Raw genomic sequence first — 26536 nt, forward strand, 5'->3', positions numbered from 1 at the left:
CTAAGATAAATCAGAGTACAAGGTAAAGGATGATACTGTCCTCATTTTAAAACTTCAACTTCTATGTGAGACCAAAAGGAGAGATGATTATTTAGAACAAAATTTACATTTTGGGTAGTGCATTTCCTAATTTAACTTTTATAGTCAGTTTAGTTGAACATATGAATACATGGAATCTTGACTAGGGTGTGAGACTTGATTGCTTTGTCCAGGTTAGTATGATGCCCTTATATACCTCAGAGTAATTTGGGCAACAAATAAAGAAGTATTTCCAAGATCCCCGTGGAGCACTGGGGAGAAAAGAAGAAATATTCAACTTACCCATTTGGAGAATTTCTAATATTCTCTCAAGCAGTGGAGACAACCAAATCAATAGGCTGAGCCCTCAATCTTGGGGTTCATCCCTATGAAACTTATCCCTGCAATGGATAGGCCAAGCCTACTTAAAATAAGGCCTAAGAGTCACCCCCAGAAAACCTCTTCTGTTGTTCAGATGAGGGCTCTCTCTAAGTTGACACGGCAGGTGAACTCACTGACCTCATCACCTACGTGGGACGTGACTCCCAGTGGTATAATTCTCCTTGGCATGGTGGGACATAAATCCCAGGATAAGCCAGGACCTGGTATCAAGGGATTGAGAAAGGCTTCTTGACCAAAAGGGGAAAGAGAGAAATCAGACAAAATAAAGTTTCATGGCTGAGAGATTTCAAACAGAGTCAAGAGGTTATCCTGGAGGTCATTCTCTTACGCGTTATATAGATATTCCTTTATAGTTTATGGTATATTGGAGTGGCTAGGGGGAAGTTCCTGAAACTGTTGAGCTGTACTTCAGTAGCCTTGATTCTTGAAAATGATTGTAAAACAATATAGCTTTTACAATGTGACTGTGTGATTGTGAAAACCTTGTGTCTGATGTGCCTTCTATCACAGCCAAATGAGTAAAAGATACGAATAAAAAGTAAACAACAGTGGGGATAAAGGTTAAAATAAATTGGGTACACCCCCTCCCCTGCTGGGGAAAATGACACATCAAGCTGCTAAGAATTAGGGGAAGGGGGAGGAAAAAAAACTCTGAAAACAAAACAAAACAAAAAATAAATAAATAAATAAATTGGGTAGATGGAAATACTAGTGCTCAACGAAAGGGAGGGGTAAGAGGTATGGTATAAAAGGGTTTTTTCTTTTCCTTTTTATTTATTTTTCTGGAGTGATGCAAATGCTCTAAAAAATGATCATGGTGATGAAAATACTACTATGTGGTGATACTGTGAGCCACTGATTGGACACCATGTATGGAATGTTTGTGTGTTAAGATTTATCAATAAAAATAGTAAAAAAAAACAAAAACAAAAACTAGTGTAACAAGGATATAGAACAATGGGGTCTCATACATCGTTAGTGAGGATGTTTGGAGAACAGTTAGACTATCTGGTAAGATGGAAGATGCTCACATCCTATGGCCCAGCAATCTCATGCCTAGTATATACCCAAGATAAATTCTTGTCCATGTATACCAGGAGACTCGTGTAATGTTTACAGTAAACAGTGAGTAGCAAAAAAACCTGAAAACTAACCAAACACCTACTGACCTAGAAATGAGAAACAAAAACATGGTATATCCACCCAGTGGAATACTACAAAGCAGTAAAAATGAAGGAACTACTACACAAACAACATGGATCAACCTTGAAATCAAAATATTAAGTGAAAAATGCAAGCCCCAGAAGTCTACATGTAGTAGATCATTTGTATAAAGTTCAAAAATAATTATTTTTAAGGCAAAGAATGAAAATCAAAAACCTTAAGATGGTGGTCACATCTGAGAGAACAGGCGGGGGAAAATGGGGTGTGTCAGACAAATACATATAAATTACTGGTAATGTTCTAATTCTTGGGGTGAACACTAACTTAATGCGTATTCATTATGATTCATAGACATTTCTTCACGGATAAAAATGGCAGTGTATCATGAACCAAGGTTATGATTATTAATATATTATAATAATATAATTATATATTATACTATTTAGAAAAAGATGAGGAAGAATGTGTACCAAGGTGCTGGAAGATGGGACCAATGAGGCAAGAAATGGGAGTAGTGGAGATGGGGTTGTAAGTGGTTTCTATGCCATGTTTTGTTCTTCTGCCACTTACATATTCATTTCAACAAGAAATGTTTCCTATAGTAAATAAATAAAGCAATAGAGCACAGTGATTAAGCAAATGAACTCAGGGTCAGACCACTGAAGAGTGCATTTTGACTCCACTACTCCCTGGCCATAGGACCTATGGCGTATTATTTAACCTCTCTGTGCCTGTTACTAAATTGAAAAAGGGGACAACAGCGCCTGCTTCCTAGGCCACTGTAAAGATTAAATGAGTTGGTTAATGAAAAGCATTCATGGACCGTTCCTCTATAGACATTAAGCCCTTAATGAGATCGGTTTCTGCTATTATTATTCTAACTTCAAACATCTACATAGGTGATTTGGTCTGAGCAACTATCTGGCCAAGGCCTGCAATGATCCTGGTGTGTTTAGCCCACAGATGTGTTAATGTTTCTGACTATGGCAGCCTCTGTGAGAGCCCTGCCTATCATATATACTTAATAAATCATAGATAAATGCTCGCTGCCTCAGTTTACCCACGACTTCCATGGCTGACTAGAGAGACCACTTCTAGGTGTCTACCCAGCACTCTCCCCTTACTGACTGAACCCTGACTTTGTTCAGGGTGGCAACGAGCCCAGCTAAAAAACTGCATTTGCCAGACTTCCTCACAGCAAGGGTGGTCATGTCACAAAGAGACACAAGCAGAAGACTGCTAAGGATTTCAGGGAAGGCTATGGTTTCCTAGTAGAGGTAATGTCCAGATTCTCCTCCTTAGAGCTTTTCATCTCCCTGCCAGTACCAAGGATATGGGACTGGAGGTAGAACAGCTGTCTTACGACTCTGCGGCTAAGAATGGCAGAGCACATAGAGAGGAATATGGGGCATTAGGGAGATGACAAGCTGCAACACCACCCTCATCCTATTGAGCTCAGCACTTCTTATGTGCTGAGAAAACAAACCGTGAGGTAGCCAGTTTCCAAAGATGGCCCCCAATGGACTAAGTCTCTGGGAATGCACACCTTGTCATCCCTCTCTCAGTGAATCTGAGCTAATCCCAAAACTCGCTTTAACTAACACTGGGATAGTTCTGGACCTATAACTGCAGAAGGCTTAAGAAACCCTAGGCTTCCATGCTACCAGCTGGCAAAGCCACATGTAAAGGAGAGGCTTTGAGACTACATGGAGAGAAAGGGACCCAGCTACCCCTGTCAATATGCCAGACATGTTCCAGCTCTCCACCCACCGACCGCAGTCACAGAGACTCCAAGCAAGGCCAGCAGGAGAACCACTCAGTTGAGTCTCACTTAATCAGAGATTATAAGAAATAATAAACTTTTGTTTTAAGGCATTAAGTGTTGGGGTGGCTTGTTTTGCAGTAATAAATAACTGGAACAAACCCTTATTTGGGTAAGCCACTGCACAGGTGTCATGAAGCCAAATACATTCCCTAACTAAGGTACCACCAAAAAAGGAAGCATGCAAACTGATCACAAACTCCAGCAAAATCTCTTGCATTTTATTTCCATCAAAGGATGTTAAGAAGGAAAAAGGTAATCCAAATAAATGCGACATCTCTCACACACACACACAAAATAATCTTTCTCTGTCTCTCATTTTTAAATAAGTATCCATTAAGTACAACTAATGTATATAAGGGTGATATATCTATTAATCTCTTTACAGCAGATAGTTCAACATTGTGCTGGATCGGGTGAGAATCTTCTTAGTCCTCAGAAAATGCATCTCCTATTTGATAAGAGGATTCATTACAGTAATGCTGTTTCACATTCATTCACAAAAGCTTAGGGCTTGAGTTAACAAAGTGGTTAAGCAGGTTGGAGGTATGCAATCTAATTTAAGAAAGTTATCAATAAAAATGATAATTTTGGGAAAACAACTAGAAACAAGGTAGGGATGCACATCAGTGGTGGCCTAGCCAAATACATTATAGTAGATTCACACCAATGCATGTTATGTAGTCATTAAAAAGAGCAAATATGAGTGATACCCAAAGACTTCAAGCCATTTCTGTGAGGTATTTCTATGTAAGAAAAGTAAAATGCAAGACAGTATGGATAATATTTCCCCCTACAGATAATATGACTGCAGAGTAAAATGTGGGAAGATACATACAGTACTTGATTATTTCCCTAGGTTACCCTGGGTGAAGACTGCGGAAGAATGCTGATGTGGGTGAGGCAGAGAAGAGAGGGAAGAAAGCAGCAGCCCATAAAAAAGGAAGAGACAAAAAAATTTAAAAGGGCTTGAAATCAGTTCATAAAGGTATTTATCATCCCCACTTATTATACACTAGACACAGTGCTGAATCACACCATATCACTTTAACTACTCATTTAATTCAGGTACTTTTTTAAATTTTTTAAATTAATTTCTAAACATTTTTAAAAACATGACAAGAAACACAAACATTCTTAACACATGATCATTCCATTCTACATATATAATCAATAATTCACAATATCATCACATAGTTGCATATTCATCATCATGATCATTTCTTAGAACATTTGCATCAATTCAGAAAAAGAAATAAAAAGACAACAGAAAAAGAAATAAAACGAAAACAGAAAAAAAAATTATACATACCATAACCCTTACCCCTCCTTTTCATTGATCACTAGCATTTCAAACTAAATTTATTTTAACATTAGTTCCCCCTATTATTTATTTTTATTCCACATGTTCTACTCGTCTGTTGACAAGGTAGATAAAAGGAGCATCAGACACAAGGTTTTCACAATCACACAGTCACATTGTGAAAGCTATATCATTATCCAATCATCCTCAAGAAACATGGCTACTGGAACACAGCACTACATTTTCAGGCAATTCCCTCCAGCCTCTCCATTACATCTTGAATAACAAGGTGATATCTACTTAATGCATAAGAATAACCTCCAGGATAACCTCTCGACTCTGTGTGTAATCTCTCAGCCATTGACACTTTGTCTCATTTCACTCTTCCCGTTCATTCTGGTGGAGAAGGTTTTCTCAATCCCTTGATGCTGAGTCTCAGCTCATTCTAGGATTTCTGTCCCACGTTGCCAGGAAGGTCCACACTCCTGGGAGTCATGTCCCATGTAGACAGGGGGAGGGTGGTGAGTTTTCTGGTTGTATTGGCTGGAGAGAGAGGCCACATCTGAGCAACAAAAGAGGCTCTCTTGGGGGTGATTCTTAGGCCTAATTTTAAGTAGGTTTGACCTATCCTTTGTGGGGTTAAGTTTCATATGAACAAACCCCAAGACTGGGGGCTCAGCCTATAGCTTTGGTTGTCCACACTGCTTGTGAATCTATCAAGAATTCAACTTGAGGTTGAATTTTCCCCCGTTCTCACCATTCCCCGAAGGGGACTTTGCAAATACTTTTCCACTCACTGATCATATCACTCTGGGATTCATCAGGGCATCACTTTGGAGAAACCAACAAAATCTCATGTCCTACCCAAGGTTCCATGTACTTATGGTGTTCAACCAAGCTATCTACACAAATTATATTAGGAAATGCACTAGTCAAAATATAAATTTTGTAACAGATAAACATTTTTTGCTAAAATTTCAACTTATTTTCCACATAAGTTGAAATTTTAAAATATTAATTACCATCTATTTTCAGCACACCCTGAAGCATTCCTTTGTTCTTCCTCATGCAAAAACATTTGTTAAATTTGTAAATTTAGTCACTATCATTATACACTCTAGGCTTCCTAGATTATACCATCTCAATCTTTATCGTCTATCTTTCTTTCTGATTTCATTTATGCCCCCAGACCGCCTCCCTCTATCATTCTCACATTCAGCTTCATTCAGTGTTTTAACATAATTGTATTACAGTTAGGTATTATTGTGCTGTCCATTTTTGAGTTTTTATATTCAGTCCTGTTGTACAATCTGTATCCCTTCAGCTCCAATTACCCAATACCTTACCCTTTTTCTATTTCCTGGTGGTCTCTGTTACCAACGAAATATTTCAAGTTTATTCACTAATGTCAGTTCATATCAGTGAGACCATACAGTATTTGTCCTTTTGTTTTTGGCTAGTGTCACTCAACATAATGTCCTTAATGTCCATCCATGTTGTTACATACTTCATAACTTTATCCTGTCTTACAGCTGCATAATATTCCATCATATGCATATACCACAGTTTGTTTAGCCACTCATCTGTTGATGGACATTTTGGCTGTTTCCATCTCTTGGCAACTGTAAATAATGCTTCCATAAACATTGGTGTGCAAATGTCCGTTTGTGTCCTTGCCCTCATGTCCTTTGAGTAGATACCTAGCAATGGTATTGCCGGGTCATATGGCAATTCTATATTTAGCTTTTTGAGGAACTGCCAAACTGCCTTCCACAGCGGTTGTACCATTTGACATTTCCACCAACAGTGGATAAGTGTGCCTCTTTCTCCACATCCTCTCCAGCACTTGTCATTTTCTGTTTTATTGATAATGGCCATTCTGGCGGGTGTGAGATGATATCTCATTGTGGTTTTGATTTGCATTTCTCTAATGGTCAAGGAAGCTGAGCCTTTTCATATGCCTTTTGGCCATTTGTATTTCCTCTTCTGGTAGGTGTCTGTTCAAGTCTTTTTCCCATTTTGTAATTGGGTTGGCTGTCTTTTTGTTGTTGAGTTGAACAATCTCTTTATAAATTCTGGATACTAGCCCTTTATCTGATATGTCATTTCCAAATATTGTCTCCCATTGTATAGGCTGTCTTATTACTTTCTTGATGAAGTTCTTTGATATGCCAAAGGTTTAATTTTGAGGAGTTCTCATTTCTTTCTTTCTTTCTTCAGTGCTCTTGCTTTGGGTGTAAGGTCTAGAAAACTGCCTCCAAGTATAAGATTTATAAGATATTTCCCTACATTTTCTTCTAACAGTTTTATGGTCTTAGATCTACTGTCTAGGTCTTTGATCCATTTTGAGTTAACTTTTGTATAGGGTGTGAGATATGGGTTCTCTTTCATTCTTTTGTATATGGATATCCAGTTCTCTAGGCACCATTTATTAAAGAGACTGTTCTGTCTCAGGTGAGTTGGCTTGACTGCTTTATCAAAGATCAATTGTCCATAGATGAGAGGGTCTATATCTGAACACTCTATTCGATTCCATTGGTCAGTGTATCTATCTTTATGCCAGTACCATGCTGTTTTGACCACTGTAGCTTCATAATATGCCTTAAAGTCAGGTAGCGTGAGACCTCTGACTTCATTTTTTTTTCTCAGGATACTGTTAGCTATTCGGAGCACCCTAATTCAGGTACTATTAAGTAGCTCCGTTTCCTAGATAAGGATACTGAGGCCCAGAGAAGATAAGTAGTTTGTGCAGAATCCAGAGCATGGGCAGTGCTAGGACTCAAATGGGACATGAAATAGCCCCGCAGGAGAGTTCCCAACTTAATACCAAAACTACTTCACTCAGATCTTGAGGGACAAAGCTCCTGTTAAATACTACAGGAGCAACTCTTCTAACACTTTACACTTTCTTAAAACAGCAGCATGCCCCGGCGTGTGATAACGTGTTATACGGCAGCAGCACAAAGTTCATCAACATCACAGGTCTTTGCACTGCTGGGAGAAATCTGAGAGGGCCACTGACCTCGTCCCACAGAGCCTGGGGAAGGTCTGCCCGGGGTAATTTTACAGAATTCACTGCTGATGCCAGGAGCCAGAAAACAGATAAGGAGGCATCAGCAATTACACAGTCACTTCAAGCTCACCATTTAATTAAGACCTGTTCCGCCCCAGAAAAAGAATTATTGCCTATTAAAGCAGAGGAAACCCATAAACTGTGCCTGGCTTGTTAATTCTTCCTTCCCAGGTATTCCTGGCTTCTCAGCTACCGGAACATCAAGCAGGACCTGGAAATAAACCAGCTCTCCATATACATGGGATGTGTGTACTGGTGGTGTACTGGAGGAAGCTAAATTAACCCAGTCTCCTCCACACTCACCTGGTCAAGGCACACTCTTCCATGCCACATGCACCCAGGCTGCTAGATGAGGACTGGGGCTACACAGACCAAGGGGGCTGAGGGACAGGAAGCCAGAGGGTTGGATTATGCAGGCAGGCTGGAGAGATCCGCTGGGTGACCAAGCAGTGTGTATGTCCCCTCACCCCAGGATGTATAGACATCTTACTCAGACCCCAAATGGGGACAGTGCTCCTGATATTGTAAATTCATTTGTAAATTATTTATCCCACCCTATCATGTGCTAGGCATTGTTCTACAGGATAGAGCCTAAAGTTAAGGGGGAGTGGGGGCTTAATAAAGAAAAACATGATATGTCAAGTGGTAATAAATGCTGTGGAGAAAAATAAAGCAGAACAAAGGGCTAGAGGGAGCTAGAGAGGTGTTATTGAACCAAGAAGTGAGGTCTCACTGAGAAGATGGCATCTGATGAGAGAGGTGGAGGAGGGAGGAGGGAGCCAAAGGGATCCCAGTGTTCTAGGTGTTCTACTTGGTGTTATAAGTAGAGAGAACAGCCAGGGCAAAGGCCCAGAGGGAGGAACAGCAGGAGGCCAGGGTAGTTGGAAAGCAGCATATCGCTATCCAAAATAAGGTCAGACAGGGAAAATGGGGGTGGTGATCACAGAGGTCCCCGACACTGAACACCACTCCGTACCCAGCCTGTGAGCACTTTAAATCATGATTCATTATAGATATTTCCCATTTCTTCAGATAAGTAAACTGAAGTCCACTAAGGGACAGGGATTAACCTGAGACCACAGAGCTAGTCCATACCAGGCTAAGATGCCTCAAAGCCCCTGGCACAGAACCTAGCATCCAGCAGGAGTACAACTAAAGATTCCCTGATTCCATCTCCTCGGAAAAATATCCTCCATTTTCTTCTCACTCCCTCAACACTCCGCCCACCCTTTCTTCACAGTTAGGAGAAGGCAGGTAAACATTTCATGGGAGAAGAAGAAAAAAGCTAACAGTCTAATTTCTGAAAAGAAGAAACACATTATTAACTTTCTCTATCAAGCACTACCAAACTTAGTAAACACTGCTCACCTAAACGATGTCCCCCAAAACAGCCCTGAACACAAAGTGGGCAGGAGACTGTGCAAGGTTAACCCCAGCTCTGGCTCCTGTCTGGTCTTCTCAAGGCGAAGGGCACCTGCCTGAGCTCTCCAGAACGACCTGGGGGTGTTGCCTCCCCGCAGCCTGTGGGTGACTGGAATGCGGAAACAGGAACTTGCCATGCCAGCTTCTAACAGGGACTTATTCAACAGCCGGCCAGCTGCAAGAATATGCCAGCCACTGGAGTTCCCCAAGAGATGGTTAGTCTTTGTGAACAGACACATTCCCAAAGGGAGCTGTTTTGTCAACAGTCCCTTTGGGGGAAGGAAATAAAAGGAAGCCTTACTCATCACACACGTGGTCTGAAGAGATGGAATGGGCTTAAGAGGTAAAGGTAACAAAGATGGCTCACCTGTTACCTCTGATTGAGGAACAGGCCACCTGTTCAGTGACCAGGCCAGCACTGGACCTGTTCTCTCAGCATCCCCTGCCAAGGGCTGCAGCCTGGCCACTTCTGTCACAGACTTACAATCCAAAGGTGGGTTCTTTCCCATATGCAGACTGGGCACTAGCTCACAGAGGCAACAGAACTTAATGATTAAGACTTGCTGCTGGACTCCTCCAGCCAGCTTTGGAAGCTCAGCTGAATGGTTTTAGCTAATAATAACAACGATAAGCCACAACCTGAGTGCTCACTTCATGAGGCAGTGTTCTAAGCACTTCACATGAATTGTCTTCCCTAACTCTCCAAACCACCCTCACTCAAAGCAGGTACTGTTATCATTCCTATTTTACAGACGAGAAACTTGAGGAACAGAAGTTTACAGAAAAGTCAAGTCATCGGCTGAAGGTCACAGAGCAGGAAAGTGATGGGGTCAGGATTCAACCCAGCCAGAGCAACTCTGGAGCTCTGGCCCACCACTGTACTTTATCTGCCATATTCCCTCTGGAGAAGTGAGAGAGGTCCCCTCACTGGGCCTCAGCTTCCTCACCTGTAAATTGAGTGGTGGTGAGGAGTCAGAGGGCACTTTATGGAGAGCACTTAGCACTGGACTACAAAAAATGCTCAAAAACTATCTGCTGCAGTTTTCATGATGCAACCCTCCGATTCACTCAAGTCCACACTTGTACCTTTCAAAAATAGTGGGAAATCATCATTCTAGATCTGGGTTTGAACAACTGAATTTCCAGGAAACGTTCAGTATGCAGATTAAGCATGATGCTCACCTGTCAGGAACTCTGTCCTCTTAGCTGTTTGGAAGTTTTCTAAAAGAAAACTAAGGGAAGGCCCGGGAATACAGGAGTAGCTGGTGATCGGGTTTCATACTTCTTATCCTAATTTTGACAAATTAGTCATCCACCAATGAGTCTGGAGGTCTCTAGCTCTGTCATAGCAACAACCTGCTGTTAATTTATGCCACAGATTTTTGTTTGGAGAAGCCTTATTTTAAAATATATTTTTTATTCATTTTCTCAAATTTTTATGTTCTTGCTTATTTCAGGGTTGGTAGCATAGCTCTATGTGCCACTACCTGGCATTCAGATAGAACAGGTTGTACTTGAGAACTTTCAGCATTTACTTTAAGACATATAATTTATTCTTCTTTTGTATGTACTATAGTCTTACACAGACATAGTTGAAAAAAAGAAAACAATGGAATGTATGTCTTTCTTCGCGGATGTGTGGTCTATATATTTGAATGTCTGGTGAGAGAGGCCTTATGTAGAGGTCAGAGAGGACAGCTCTCAGCTCCTGACTAGTGCCTGTGTTTTGTTGGCTTTTGTGTTTATCTGGCCTACTGTGCTGTTACTTTAAAAATGGGAAAATGTTCTATTTTCTAGAGGCTCTTCTCACTTATCCACTCTGGCATGTCAGAGAACACTTAACCTGTGACAATGTCCTTTTAAAAAGTTTACTTCATTTGCAGTAAATCCAGCTGCCTCAAGAATTGTACATTAAGAAGGGCTTTCCACTTTTAGAAATGGATGAAATATCTGCTCATCTTGGTATTGAGTGGACTATCTTAATATGATCCAAAAAATGGAAGGATAGAATAATCTGTAATCCAAGTCAAGAAGGAAATGAAATGAAAAGTGAATGTATTGTTTTTATCACCTCTTTTTGTTTATTGTTGGTTGCGTTACTGTTCATAAAGTTGCTTTCACTGCAGTGCTTGTTAAATGAATATTGTGAAGTATTTTGTAAATGAAATGTATTATGTTGAAAGCTGTCAGCAGTTCAAAAATAAGCTTTTCTGGTGTTATTGTTGAAGACGAAGTGTGTTAGATGAAACCAAAAGGACAAAAAAAGTAATTTCATATATAGAACCTATTTGACTATAAAAAAAATAGTGGGAAATCAGCTCATGGTCATGGAGTTTAAATTCTGGGCAAAAGTAAAAAAAAAAAAAACAAAAAAAACTGAGAGGTTCTTACCTCCCTCTCTTCATCCACAAAATATATATATATAAAATAATCTATTCTGAGTCAGGCCCTAGGGGTACACAGACCCTACCTACTCTTAGGGGTTCAATCCCTGGTGAACAATTGCGCACAAAATACTAAAAGAATAGGAAGTTTGGCGTATTAAGCGCTCACCAGGGGAACAAGCCCTGCCCTGTTCTAAGTGCTGCTTAATCCTCCCAGTACTCCAGGAAGGCAATACCAGCCCCACTGTATAGATGTGGAAACTGAGATACTGTGAGTCTGAGAGGCTTGCCCAAGGTCACATGGAGTGCCGGAGATGGATCCAGGATTTGCACCCTGACAGTCTGGGCTTCATTACTCAGCTGCTCTGCAGTCTCGCAGAGCAACTATTTCCTACAGTGGTCACAAGCAGTGGCAACAGGTACTGATGGGAAATTTCAGTCTGCAAATGGTCACTTTTGTTGCAGGGATGGGGGGTGCTCAGGATTATTAAGTGATATTTAAATGACTATTCAACCCATGTCACATTTATTATATTCACTTCAGCAGCCACATTCTTGAGCCACATGCCAGTTACTGAGGGTTAAGCACTGGACCTACACCCTCTCCTTTCATCTACAAAACAACCCCAGGAGGTAGTCCTCACAGGAGAACTCTGAGCTCTGCAAGGAGCAACTTGAACAGCAATGGGTCAGGAGCAAAGGCAGGAATGAGATTCAGATGTTTCTGAGCAACATGAGTCTTCTCAAAGACTTGTCTCCGAACCCTGGTTTCCCTGAATTTTCATGAAGGAAACTGTTAGGTCGGGGAACGGGGAAGGGCACTGCAATTGGAGCTGCCGAGGCTGTGTCGCCCCTCCCAACCTGACTTCAGGAACTAATGAACTGCCCCTTCCGGACGTCACCTGACCTCCATCCTTAAAAGCTGCCCACGCAGAAGCCCGTGTGCGCACTCACCTCCCTCCGTCTTGGGTTTGGTGAGTTCTGCCCAGGAGCGCAGAAATCACCCCCCCACCACTTTAAATTTCCTGGTACCTTTCTTCTTTCTCACCCTTTCGCCTACTAAACCTTTCAGAAACGTGGTTTTCTGACAAGACTGCTAAAACCTATGCTGCAGGAACTCTGAGAATACACACTCAAAGGTGGTCAGTTTTCATGATTAAAAACCACACACACACACAAACACACAAGCATGTGTCCTGATTCAGGTTATTAGAAAACAAAATTGATAAATACAACACTGAAACTCATGGATATTCTGCTCCCACTTTGTTTCACTATTTCTACAACAGGTTCATTGTTTCTCTACCCAAAGTCTATCCCCCTCTCCCAATACCTTCCTAAACAGTGCTTTGATTTTATTCCTGTATCCACTTTCCTTCCAGCGGCCACGTGTTTCAGGTAAGGCTGGCTCTAGCTCCAACCCTAAGGGAGTAAATCTTGATTAGTTTAAACCTTTCACAAGACTCCCATTTCCCTTCTAGTGAGTTGTTTGGGCATAGTCATATGTCACATATTCTGGCTAATGAGATACGTGGGGAATCTGGGAGGGAGGGCTTCTAATGAAAGGATTCCTCTTGAAAAAAAGAGTCATGCTGAATAAGAGATGCTCTCTGCTTCTGGATAGGGCCCTATCAGGGTGTGAGAAATGAAGCTGTGACAGCCATCTTGCAGCCACCAGGGGAGCCTGATGACATAGGAAACCATACCATGGATGGCAGAGTGGAACCCTGGAGAGCACCTGGTATTGAAGACATTATGGGGCTGCTACATTAGTCAATCCCTGCGCTGCCTTCCTATGGGTTTCCTTGTTACATGAGTTCATACATCTCCTAACAGTTGAGGCCAATTTCAGTTCAGCTTCCTGTTACAGATCAGTGGTTCTCAAAAATGTGATCTCTGAATCAGAAACATCACTACCACCTGGGGACTTGTCAGAGAATCAAATTCTCTGGGTGGGGCCCAGCAATCAGTGTTTTCACAAGCCCTACAGGGAATGTGATTTAAGCTCAAATTGGAGAACCACTGCAGGAGCACACAATTATTAGGAAGGAAGCCTCTGGAACCAGACTCCAGGGTTCAAAACACATAATCATTTTCCAGCCATGTGACCTGGGCCAAGTTATTTAAATTTAGTTATCTCATCTGCAAAAGGGGGCTAATAAGAGTACTTACCTTGGAAGCCTTAAATGAGTCACCATGTATGAAGCACCCAGCACAGTGCCTCACACAGAATGGACTCTATATGACCTATTTGCTGTTGTTGTTGCTGCTATTATTATTTCTGAAGGCACAAAAATTAAGGTGATCTCCTCATATATCCTGTCTGTCTGTTTTATCTCCCAGGACCTAGTCCAGTGCCCTGGATGTAGCTGGGGTTTCACAAGGACTAGCAGCTCCTGGTCAGCAACAGAAGTATGACAACATGAGGAGCTGAAGGCCTTTCTCCACTGTCCAGACAATGGTTCCTCAGAAAAGGTCTCCTCCCATGCCTTCCTGGTCCCAGCAGATATACCGATTGACACTCCAGGCTGGGTGTTCTACCAGTACCTCTGGTCACTCATCCAGAAAGCCCACAAGTTCTGCCTTTTTCCAGAGAGCACCCCTACCACATTGAGTCAAGACAAATATCTGGTGAGAGTCCAGAAGTGCCCTTCCCTCTGGGAGCTATCTGTGATTTCAAAATGGGTGGCAGCAGGATGCAGAAAGCCAAAGAATGACTAACATGACTTACTCCAGGTGAGGTTCCAGTAGAAAAAGGGAGCCTCTTGTCAGACTTAAAGCAGTATGGAGCTATAGGTGGGACAGGGGTTTTATATTCACTGGTGTCCCTACAACTGTTGGGCTTGACACTGAAAGAGAAGTGTGTATGTAGGAAGGAGGAGGAGTTATCAACTTCTGACAACCAACTCCTGGGGCAAGAAAGAATTGGTCAAATTCCTCACTCTTGAATGGAAGCTATTAGGCTAAACCAAATAAAATTGTCAATACGAAACCATTCTTGACCCACAAAGGCAGTTTTCCATATGGTTCAACCTAATAAAAGCCAGGAATATTACTCAACAAGGTCAAGAAACTGGTCATCAAGATGGCGGCTTAACAATTTTCTACATATTAGTTCGTCCTCTAGAACAACTACTAAATAACCAGAAACAGTACAGAACAGCTCCTGGGGCCATGTCAGTAACCGGACACACAGCGTACCCCAGTCTGGACCAGCTGTGAGCTGCCCCCCCCCCCACCGCCGTGAGTTCCCGAAGCCATGGCGGCTGATGCCCCTCCCCCACAGGCTGCTTCCCAGAGAGGAAAGAAAAGAGACTTTACCAGCAGCAGGGGCTGAGCCCAACCAAATGCCAATTGTGGAATTAATTAACAAATTCTGACTACTAAAAATAGGCCCCCAGCTCAGGTGAACCTGGTCAAAGTGGAGGTCATTCATTTTTGCCCCAGCACCAAGGGGGCAGGACTGATGGAAAAAGAAAAAACAAGAAGGAAACAGAGGTTTCTGTGGCCATGTTTCTACAAAGGCTTGACTGCCTTTGGATACAGTGGCAGGGCTTCTCAGGCTGCAACTGCCCCAGACATAGGCAGAAACAAGCTCGTTTGAGGGCTTATCTGGAGCCTGTGCCTTCCCCAGGGGAGGGGTGAAGCCCAACTCAGGTGGAATCCCTCCCTCAAGGAATTCAGACACTAGGGCTTGGTAATTTGAAGCCATTAAAAACTGATTAAGATAATTAAGTGCCTACAGCCAGCAAAAAATAATAAATCACACTAGGAAAATTGAAGATATGGCCCAGTCTAGGAACAAAGCAACAATTAAAATGAGATACAGGAGCTGAAACAATTAATTCAGAATATACGAACACACATGGAAAACCTCATCAAAAACCAAATTAATGAAATGAGGGAAGATACAAAGAAGGTAAGGAACGAACAAAAAGAAGAAACAGAAAGGCTGAAAAAACAAATCACAGAACTTATGGGAATGAAAGGCACAGTAGAAGAGATGAAAAAAAAACAATGGAAACCTACAATGGTAGATTTCGAGAGACAGATCATAGGATTAGTTGAACTGGAGGACCGAACATCTGAAATCCGGCAGGAAAAAGAAAATATAGGGAAAAAAATGGAAAAATATGAGTAGGGACTCAGGGAATTGAAAGACAATATGAAGCGCATGAATATACGTTTTGTGGGTGTCCCAGAAGGTGAAGAGAAGGGGAAAGGAGAAGAAAAACTAATGGAGGAAATTATCACTGAAAATTTCCCAACTCTTTTGAAAGACTTAAAATTACAGATCCAAGAAGTGCAGCATACCCCAAAGAGAACAGATCCAAATAGAAGTACTCTAAGACATTTACTAATCAGAATGTCAGAGGTCAAAGAGAAAGAGGGAATCTTGAAAGTAGCAAGAGAAAAGCAATCCATCACATACAAGGGAAGCACAATAAGACTATGCATAGAGCTCTCAGCAGAAACCATGTAAGTGAGAAGACATTTGGATGCTATATTTAAATTATTAAAAGAGAAAAACTGCCAACAAAGAATTCTATATCCAGCAAAATTGTCCTTCAAAAATGAGGGAGAAATTAAAACATTTTCAGACAAAAAAATCACTGAGAGAATTTGTGACCAAGAGACCAGCTCTGCAAAAAATACTAAAGGGAGCACTAGAAACAGATATGAAAAGACAAAAGAAAGAGGTGTGGAGAAGAGTGTAGAAAGGAAAACTATGAGGAAAGGTAAAAAGAAGGAAAATTAGATATGACATATAAAATCCAGAAGGCAAAATAGTAGAAGCAAGTACTACCTGTGCAATATAAGACTAAATGTTAATGGATTAAACTCCCCAATCAAAAGACATAGACTGGCAGAATGGATTAAAAAACAGGACCCATCTATATGCTGTCTCTACTCAAAGGACATGAGGGCAAGGACACAAACAGACATTTGCACATCAATGTTTATAGCAGCATTATTTCCAAGAGATGGAAACAGCCAAAATGTCCATCAACAGACGGGCGGCTAAACAAACTGTGGCATATACATATGATGATTGAATATTATGCAGCTGTAAGACAGGATAAAGTTATGAAGTATGTAACAACTTGGATGAACCTTAAGGACATTATGCTGAGTGTGATTAGCCAAAAACAAAAGGACAACTACTATATGGTCTCACTGATATGAACTGACATTAGTGAATAAACTTGGAATATTTCATTGGTAACAGAGACCATCAGGAGATAGAAATAGGGTAAGATATTGGGTAATTGGAGCTGAAGGGATACAGATTGTTCAACAGGACTGAATATAAAAACTCAGAAATGGACAGCACAATAATACCTAACTGTAATACAATTATGTTAAAACACTGAATGAAGCTGAATGTGAGAATGATAGAGGAAGGAGGGCTGGGGGCATAAATGAAATCACAAAGAAAGATAGCTGACAAAGATTGAGATGGCATAATCTAGGAATGCCTACAGTGTATAATGATAGTGACTAAATTTACAAATTTAAAAAATGTTTTTGCATGAGGAAGAACAAAGGAATGCTGCAGGGTGCTGAAAATAGATGGTAATTAATATTTTAAAATTTCAACTTATGTGTGAGACTAAAGCAAAAAACGTTTATCTGTTACAAAATTTATATTTTGACTAGTGCATTTCCTAACATAATTTATGTAGATAGCTTGGTTGAACACCATAAGTACATGGAACCTTGGGTAGGACATGAGATTTTGTTGGTTTCTCCAGAGTGATGCCCTGATGAATCCCAGAGTGATATGATCAGTGAGCGGAAAAGTATTTGCAAAGTCCTCTTCGGGGAATGGTGAGAATAGGGGAAAATTCAACCTCAGGTTGAATTCTTGATAGATTCACAAGCAGTGTGGACAACCAAAGCTATAGGCTGAGCCCCCAGTCTTGGGGTTTGTTCATATGAAACTTAACCTCACAAAGGATAGGTCAAGACTACTTAAAATTAGGCCTAAGAGTCACCCCCAAGAGAACCTCTTTTGTTACTCAGATGTGGCCTCTCTCTCTCCAGTCAACACAACAAGTAAACTCACCACCCTCCCCCTGTCTACGTGGGACATGACTCCCAGGGGTGTGGACCTTCCGGCAATGTGGGACAGAAATCCCAGAATCAGTGAGACTCAGCATCAAGGGATTGAGAAAACTCTAGAATGAGCTGAGACCCAGCATCAAGGGATTGAGAAAACCTTCTCAACCAAAAGGGGGAAGAGTGAAATGAGATAAAGTGTCAATGGCTGAGAGATTCCAAACAGAGTCAAGAGGTTATCCTGGAGGTTATTCTTATGCATTAAGTAGATATCACCTTGTTATTCAAGATGTAATGGAGAGGCTGGAGGGAACTGCCTGAAAATGTAGAGCTGTGTTCCAGTAGCCATATTTCTTGATGATGATTGAATAATGATATAGCTTTCACAAGTGAGTGTGTGATTGTGAAAACCTCGTGTCTGATGCTCCTTTTATCTACCTAGTCAACAGACGAGAACATATGGAATAAAATAAATAATAGGGGGAACAAATGTTAAAATAAATTTAGTTTGAAATGCTAGTGATCAAAGGGAGAGGTAAGGTATGTAAATTTTTTTTTCTGTTTTTGTTTTATTTTTTGTTGTCTTTTTATTTCTTTTTCTGAATTGATGCAAATGTTCTAAGAAACGATCATGATGATGAATATGCAACTATGTGAGGATATTGTGAATTACTGATTATATATGTAGAACGGAATGAGCATATGTTAAGAATGTGTTTCTTTCTTGTAATATATTTTTTTAAATTAATAAAAAATTAAAAAAAAGAAACTGGTCATTAGCAAGAAACTAGAATAATGGTGGCCTCTGGGGAAGGGAACTGGGAGATTTAATTTCGTTCCTTTAGTATTTTGTTCTATGCATTTGTGCTAATGGTTCAAAATTTAAGAAAATTTAATAAATCAGTCAACCATACAATGTCTTCCTATCTCAATCAGAGAAAAAATGAACCTCCATTGGATCCTAAAAGATCTGCAGAACTGCCATCACCTTTCTCCCCTCATCCCTTCCCTCACCCTGCTTCAGAGTGGGGTTGCTCTGTGAGTTCCTCTACCTCACCAAGAATGTCTCATTTCAGGGCCTCTGCACTGGACTGTTACCTCAGTCCTGACATCCTCGTTGTTCCCATTCCTTTATCTCTATTACCTTTACTCAGTCACCTTCCCAGGGCGGTCTTTTCTGGCCACTCTAAAATGTCAATTATTTCTATCCCCTTTCCTGGTTTAATTTATTTTCCTTAGCTTACTACTACTACCTGCTTTACTTGTCTTTTTTATTGTCTGAATCCCCCAAAAGGGTGAGAAGCATTGTCTGTCTTGTTCACTGCTGAATCCCTAGTACCTAGAACAGTGTTCAACTCAGTGAATACTTGTAGAAAGTAAGCTGAAAACTCAAATGCACAATACAGGTTTTGGAATGTGCCACCCTCATATGCAAAACGTGTGGGTCCACCCCAGGAAACACAGAGCCAGAAAATGAATCAAGCCACCTAAACTGGTGTCATTGCTTCTGACCTTCTCTCCATACTGAACTCAACCTAGAACCTCCCTTGTCTTCCTCCCCCCAAACAAAGAACACAGCATAGAGCAACAGGACATGGGAGAAAAGAGCTAAACATCAGTGAAGCAAATGGGGCCAGCACTCAGAAAGATCAGACTAGTGCTCCTGTTCACATCAGCCATCTCTGCCTACCAGAAGAGACAACAAGCAGAAGCGCCAAATGTTCTCTTTTCCTGCCACTTTCACACATGGATTTCTGCCATAGACTCATTTGCTGTTAAGTTACAGACCCCAAAAGGAACAAAACAAATGCCACATGAGCCTCTACCTGATGTAAATGAGGAGTGCCTGTCTGTCATAAAAGGCTTTGAATTGTTGAGTTGCTTAGAAATATCGAGTCCAAGGCATGTCACAGGCTGCATCTTTGCCCCTTTCTTTCTTCTGTCAAAAATCGGAACTGAAAGGGAACATTTTCCCTGCCTCCCACCGCGGTGCTGTTGGCAAATCAGACACTACATTTGGGGCCCTTAACAAAGACTCAACAGAGGAATGTCCTGTGAGGCTCTGTGCTCATCTATGCCGAGGGCAGAACGGGGAAGGATCAGCAGCCTCTTGTTGAGACAAGTCCTTGGGAAAAATGTGGGAGGGGCCCAGCAACCAGGTGCTGCAGGGAAACTGATCTCAGGGATAAGAGACTTCAGCAAACTGACTCAGAGGACCAGGGCCACTGTGGCTGGTCCTTGCAAGAAGTCTGGGAAGCAGGAGGCCAGTGGATCTCACTGGGAGTTCTCACTGCTGCAGGACAACCTGCTTTGCCAAAGGGCTTTCCAAAGCCTTGGGCAAACTATTGACTCTAATAATGAAGGAAAAAAACAACAACAACTTGTTTTTATTATAAAATGAGATCATAAACTCAGGGATCTATAATGACAAACTCTGAGAAGTCTGTTTTGTGTGACAGGTCCTTCCTATGGTTTTCACTGCTTACTCAAAACTTGGACCCCGGCTCCCTCAAATCCTGCCTTCACCACCTCCTAACCTTGAGCAAGTGGCCTCTTACTGCCATGCATCAGCTTCTTCATCTGTTAAATGGGCATAACCATAGTCCACACCATCTCAAAACATGGTAACACATGCTAGGCACTAAGTGTCAGGTATGTAAGGCTAAATAGCTATACCTGCTTACAGAAAATAAGCTTTTCATTGTTCAACTCTCCTTATTCACCAAAATGAAACCTCCTGAGGGCCGGGATGGCATCTTGGCTCTATCACTGGGAACTATCACCCTTGATTCATATGTGACTCTCACACCCCTGCTCTGCACAGTCCAATATGGCAGGCACTAGCTAGGCTACGCGCAACTACTGAACCTTGAAATGTAGATGGTGCAAACTGAGATGAGCTGCAAATGTGAAAGATATGCACTGTATTTTGAAAATTTAGCATGAAAAAATAACGTAAAATATTTATTGGGAATTGAATCACATCCCCCACAAAGGCACATTCAGGTCCCAATCCCTGGTCCTGTGAGTGTGAACTCATTTTTAAATAGGACTTTTCAAGATGTTATGAGCTAAGGTATGCCCAACCTGAGTGAGGGTGGCTTAATTCAATGTGGATGAAGTCCTTACAAGCAAAGGACATTGGACATGGAAAGAGAGAAGCCAAGGAAGAAATAAGCTGGAAGTCAACAGAACCCAGTGCAACATGTGCATTGCCATGTGATGGCGAACCAGAAGATACTGACCCCAGAAGGAAGCAGGTCTTCTAGCCTCTGAAATCATTAGCCAATAAATACCTATTGTTAAGCCAACCCACTGTATGATATTTGTTTTAGCAGCCAGGAAACTAAAACAATATCTTACTAAAAAATGTTTATATTGATTACATATTGAAATCAATGATGACAATATTTTGGATTACATAAAATATCTGAAAATTAATTTTATCTGTTTCTTTTTGCCAATATAATGTGGCCACTGGAAAATTTGAAATTATATATGTGGTCTGCATTTCTGCATTTGTGGCTTACATTGTATTTCTATTGAACCACATTGCTGAAGACCCTAAAGAACCAGTGTCAGAGTCAATTTTATATCATCAGGGTCTAGCAGAATCCCTGGCACACAGTCTGAGTAGGAAAAGTATTTCATGGGTGGATAGATGAAAGACTTGTCACATTCTATGCATAGCTGACATTCATTAAAAATATTTAACAACCCATAAGACCCAGGCTACACCCAATTGAAATGGACAAAGACCATAGCACTGGAGCAGGGTCCTGGTGCCCCTGGTAGGCCAGACATCACCACTTTAGTTGCTGGACTGTATTTTGATACTCTAACAGTGCATAAGACTGGCCCGGCCCTTAGAACACTCTTTCCTCTGGGGGCCCAAGTCCCCTTGGAAAGCTCATTCTAATGGGGCACTTGCCTTGCTTGCTCTGCATAAACACCACACCCTGTGGCTTGTTAGTCCATATTCAGTGCGGCAGCCAAGGAGTCAACCTTGTTTTCTTATTTTGAGGACAGGCTCTGCTGAAGAGCCTTTAGTTTTGAAACAATGGGCCAACCAACCAATCAACCATCCCAAAAGAAATCAATCCCTATCGCGTCTAATCAATGGAAACAAAGCCACAACATCTTCTGACAGCTCCTGCTGCCACGCAAATTAGTTACTAAATATAGTCAGTGGTACTTTGCATGTCAAGCAATATGGAAAGGAAAAGCTGTATCCACTTTCTAAATTTACCTTTGCCTATTAAAAAGGGCCTGGGAAGAGAGAGTTTGGGTTGGGGTGAAAAGCATGAAGTCTAGAGCCAGACTCCTGGGTACAAATTCTGGTTCTACCACTTAGATCTTGGGCAACTTATTTCACTTCTCTGAGCTTCAGTTTCTCACCTATAAAGTGAGTTCAGAAATATTACCTACTTTATTGAACTGTTCTGAGGATTAATTGAGGAGGTGTATGAAATGCTTAGAATAGTGCCTAGCATAGACTAAGCACTAGGTAAATATTATAAGCTATTATTTTTGTCATTGTTATTATTATTTAACAAAAATTAAGGTGGTATTAACTTGAAAATGGAAATTCACCCTTCTTGGACCACAACAATATTATTTTTGTAGCAAATTCATTCCCATTTCTGGGCCTTTGTACTCACTATTGCCTTTGCCGGGAATGCTTTTACCCTAGCTCTTGGCATAGTTGGTGCCTCTTGCTCACATCTCACAAGTCACACCCTGCACAGAGTTCTAAGAGGCCCTCATCAACCACCTAAGATAAAGTAACTACCCCCTCCCGCAACCATTCTATCTACCTCCTCTGTTATTTTCTCCATAGTTCTTAAAACTATCTGAAATTATCTTAGGTGTTTACTTTTCATCTCCCAGCTAGAATGTAAACCTAGGAGAGCAAGGACCTTGTCTTTCTTGTCCGCTGCTGAATCCCTAGTGCCTAGGATAGGACCTAGCACATGGTAGGTGCTCAGTAAATTTGTCAATTCAATAAAATAAGAATAGTAGCTAATTACACAGAGCTACTGATAGCCCAATGGGTGGAGCACCTTACAGATATTTCATTCAGTCAACAATAACCTCAGATGAAGAAAAGAGCTCAAGGCACACATAACCAGAAAGTGGCAGGTGGTAAGAGGAAAATCAGAATTCAAACCTAGGTCCAGAGTTTGTGCATTTAAGTACTATGTTATACTGCCTATGTACAAGAATGCTTATTGCATGGGTGTTTTCAGAGGTAAAAGAAACCTCCAAAACAACAAATGCCCAGCAAAAGAGGAATGATGGAATAACGCATGGTCTCTCCATACAGAAGAATGTGAGTTCAGCTGTTAAAAAGAATGACTCAGATCTATACATGACCTGAAGAAATATGTTGAATGATTAATTGAAAAAATTAAGTTACAAATATATTTAGCTTTAGCTCTACCCCTCCTTTCTTTGGGACTGGCTGGGGAGAAGGAAGAACAAAATCAATATGTATTCATATGTCAATATAAGCATGAAAAAATGTTACTGAGAGCATCTACCAATATTTCAATTCAATCACACATGCACAGTAAAGGCCATGCCCAGAGCAGTACTAAAAAGGGGGAGCAATTTCAGTCTTAAAGAAAACACTAATGCATGAACTGGTCCAAGATCTCACATTCTATCAGCCAAAAACAAACTTTACTTTAAAGGAAATTCCTTTATTAAAACTGTAAATACCCTTAGATTTTGTGAGTTAAATGCCTAACAAGGTTAAGCTGTTAACATAATCTACTTGCTCATGGCACATTACTTTTCCTTTTTAAAAAATCTACGTTAGAAATATATTAGCAAGCTATGTTTTACAGCAAAAAAGGCACCAATTACTGCACATTCTAAATTCCATTTTTGATTTACCACCTAACAACTGCAATGTCTGAAAAAACAGCTTACATTTAACTCAGACCATTCCATATACACTGTTAGAAAACCACATGCTATTGTCACTAACAACTGAGACCAAAATTAAAAAACAAAAAATAATAAAATCACTGCTTTCTTTCCTCAGATAAAAAAAATACAGAAATAAATTTTGCGGTCACCACAAATTTGATCGAGGCCATACGTTTCCATCATCAGAAATGAAATCAGACCACAGGTTTCTGACAAGAGATTCAACCTAAAGGGAGATCTCACAAATTCCCTTCCCAGCATCCTCTCACTGTGTGCTGCTTCCAGAAAGGCTTAGGATGGTCATCTTCCCTTCGAGGATATTCTAACCCACTGACAGGGTGCAACTTTTCAGGAACAAATTAACAGCTCAGCTGATCTTTGCCAGACTAAAATTGTAGAAAGGGGTCCCCTGAAAGCCAGGCTTCCATGCCTGCAGCCACTGCAGTCTGTAAGCCATCTTATTAATACAGTGCTTTACATCTGTTTATCCTTGGTGACTTAAGAGAAACAATTCAATCTGTCAGAAAAGGCCATTTCCAGTAGCCAAGGTGTGTGTGTGTGGGTGGGTGGTGGTGGTCCTCAGTGTCCACCCATGGGAGACAGAGGTGGACCTATGAAACAGCAGTGCCATTGTTCTTGGCAATCAAGTGGACATGGGAAGACAGTGGGTGGGCATGCAACTACCAAGCAACTTCCTGGATGCTACCTTGGGAAGCCTGGTCAGGATTGGATCAATTGGGGCCTTTACTTGCCAAGATGGTGACTACTCCATATGGGAGAGAGAGGGAGAGTACAGGTTGAGACATGTGGAGTTCAAGATGCCTAACTGACAACCACCAGGCGAAAGCAAGAAAGCACAGGCTCCACCTCTGGAGGAGGAGCTCAAGGGGACATAGATTCAAATGCCTGCAGTACCAGGAAGGTAACTAAAACACTGGTGTGGATGTGCTGGCTCAGGATGCAATTGACACCAGGCTAACAGCAGGTCAGCACCATCTCTCCTCTGGCCCTTATGTTTTAACCTTTGGTGAGTAAAATGTAGGTGGAGAGAAAACCACTAACTTTGTCCCCACTCTGCCCAGTAGGTACAAACACAAGCAGCAAGTGCCTATCAAGAAAAAACAAGATGCATTTATTAAGCACTTACTATGTGTCTGGCCCTGTGCTAAACACTAAACACTGGAATCATCAGTACGACCCTGGCAGGCAAGTCCTATGACTACCATTTCACAGATGGGACACTGAGGCTAGGAGCAAACATGTGGGAGAGACCAGGGCTGTCATGTCACAGCCCACAGTCAGACAGTCTCTGGGCCAGATGGTGAATATTGAAAAAGAACAATTATAATACATACAAGCTGCTACTTAGTGAGAGATGATTCTGAATTAGGAATACAACCTCATCTAATCCTTACAACTCTCTGAGGCTGATACTGTTATCCCATTTTACAAATGAAGAAGCTGCAAGAGAGGAAGTCAATTAGACCAATTTTGGATCTGGACCCTAGGAAGACCAAGTCTACAGTCAGAATCCCATATTCAGAAGATCTTTGAGCCACTGGGAATACACTGAATAATAAATATAAATGGCACCACTTATTGAGCGTTGACAATATGCCAGCTGCTGCTCTAAACACTTTACACATGGTATTCTCACTGCATCCTCAAAACAACTCTACAAGGTGGCTACTATAAAATCCCAATCTTACAGATTAAAAAAAAAAAACACGCACAGAGAGGTGAAGTCAGGTGCCCAAGGTCACACGGCTGGTAAGTGGCAGAGCCTAAATTTGAACTGGATCGCTGCTTCCAAACCAAAATAAGCTCTTAACAGCAGTTACCTTGCACTGAATGCTGACTATGGGCTCGGTTCCTTCCATGCACACGCTCAACTAGCCATCACTCCATACAATCAATAATATCTTCACCTAATTTCTTGGGGGATTAACAATAGCACAAACACGTAGTAAGTATCTTCTACGTGCCGAACGCTTGATTCGTCACCCCTAAATAAAATCCCCCCAGTAAGAGACTGGCGCTCTTCTTTCACGAAAGGATAACTGAGGTTCCCTAGTTCGCAGCTCTTGAGTGGCAGAGCCCGGACGTAACCGCTCCCGGACTCCCTCTCCATGCTTTTCCCTACTCACCGATGGCACGACTAGAAAGTTAAGCCACCTGGGCACGAGTCCCGCCGGGTCCGAAAGGCGCAGGTACCCGCGCCGCCGTCCCCCACAGCCGGTGCCCACACCCGGCCGGCCGGTTGCCCGCCCGCGCTGACCCTCGGAGTCTGAGAGGCCACCCCTGGATCCACAGCCACTCCTGGCGCGAGGCCGCACCCGTACCCATAGCCACATACCTGAGTGTCCCGGCTGCCCGCCCCGCGGGCCACACAACTGCGGCCTCCGGCCCCTCGCCCCTCGCTGGAGACGCCGCCAGTCCCGGTGGCCCGAGTGACTTCCAGGCTGCCCACTTCCAAGCCGCTTCACGCGAGGCCTCCTGGGAACTGTAGTTTCGCCTTAGGCAGTGGCGAACTGAAAATACCCTGGCGCGCAGGTGCTGCCGGGAGCCGTGGGCGGACGGCCGCAACGCCTTCTGGGGGAAGTAGTCCACCTATAGCCTCCGTGCCCCTCCAGTCCCCAGAGCTCTTCCGTAGCCCCAAGGGGCGTGAGGGATGGACGCGTGTCTCTGCAGAGTCCAGCCCCAGAGCCGCTCTCTTTACCCTGCATGGGCGGTTTCTCATTCCTCCCAGCCCAGTCTACCTCCTCCCTTCATTCAGCACGCTCTCTCCCTCCCTCTCTGCAAGGCGCGAGGCACTTACCCCGAGGGGGCCAACCTCGGGAGTGGCAGGGGACGCGAAGCAGTGTGCTAGACCCGCAACGGAGTCTCACACTAGCGCACGCGCCCTTACGGGCCAACCCCGGCCAAAACTGCCGCGGGGCCCCCGCGGT

The 26536-nt window shown here is 42.1% G+C and overlaps 1 protein-coding gene across 11 annotated transcripts in view; it reads right to left on the bottom strand.

Moving 5' to 3' along the window:
- SIPA1L3 (signal induced proliferation associated 1 like 3) overlaps positions 1 to 26524 on the bottom strand; it is a 308825-nt gene extending 282301 nt beyond the window's left edge. For 4 of the 11 annotated variants that reach the window (XM_077132031.1, XM_077132021.1, XM_077132020.1 and 1 more), the window contains exon 1: positions 25945 to 26522. The gene's annotated coding sequence lies outside the window, so the exon portion shown is untranslated. Of the gene's footprint in view, positions 1 to 9150; positions 14809 to 25735; positions 25860 to 25944 lie in introns of those variants that run through there. The other 7 variants (XR_013163484.1, XM_077132032.1, XM_077132027.1 and 4 more) reach the window with 5 other exon arrangements.
- Between the last annotated feature and the right edge of the window lie 12 nt (positions 26525 to 26536).

Source organism: Tamandua tetradactyla, chromosome 16, assembly GCF_023851605.1.
Source record: "Tamandua tetradactyla isolate mTamTet1 chromosome 16, mTamTet1.pri, whole genome shotgun sequence".
NCBI classification, from domain to species: domain Eukaryota; kingdom Metazoa; phylum Chordata; class Mammalia; order Pilosa; family Myrmecophagidae; genus Tamandua; species Tamandua tetradactyla.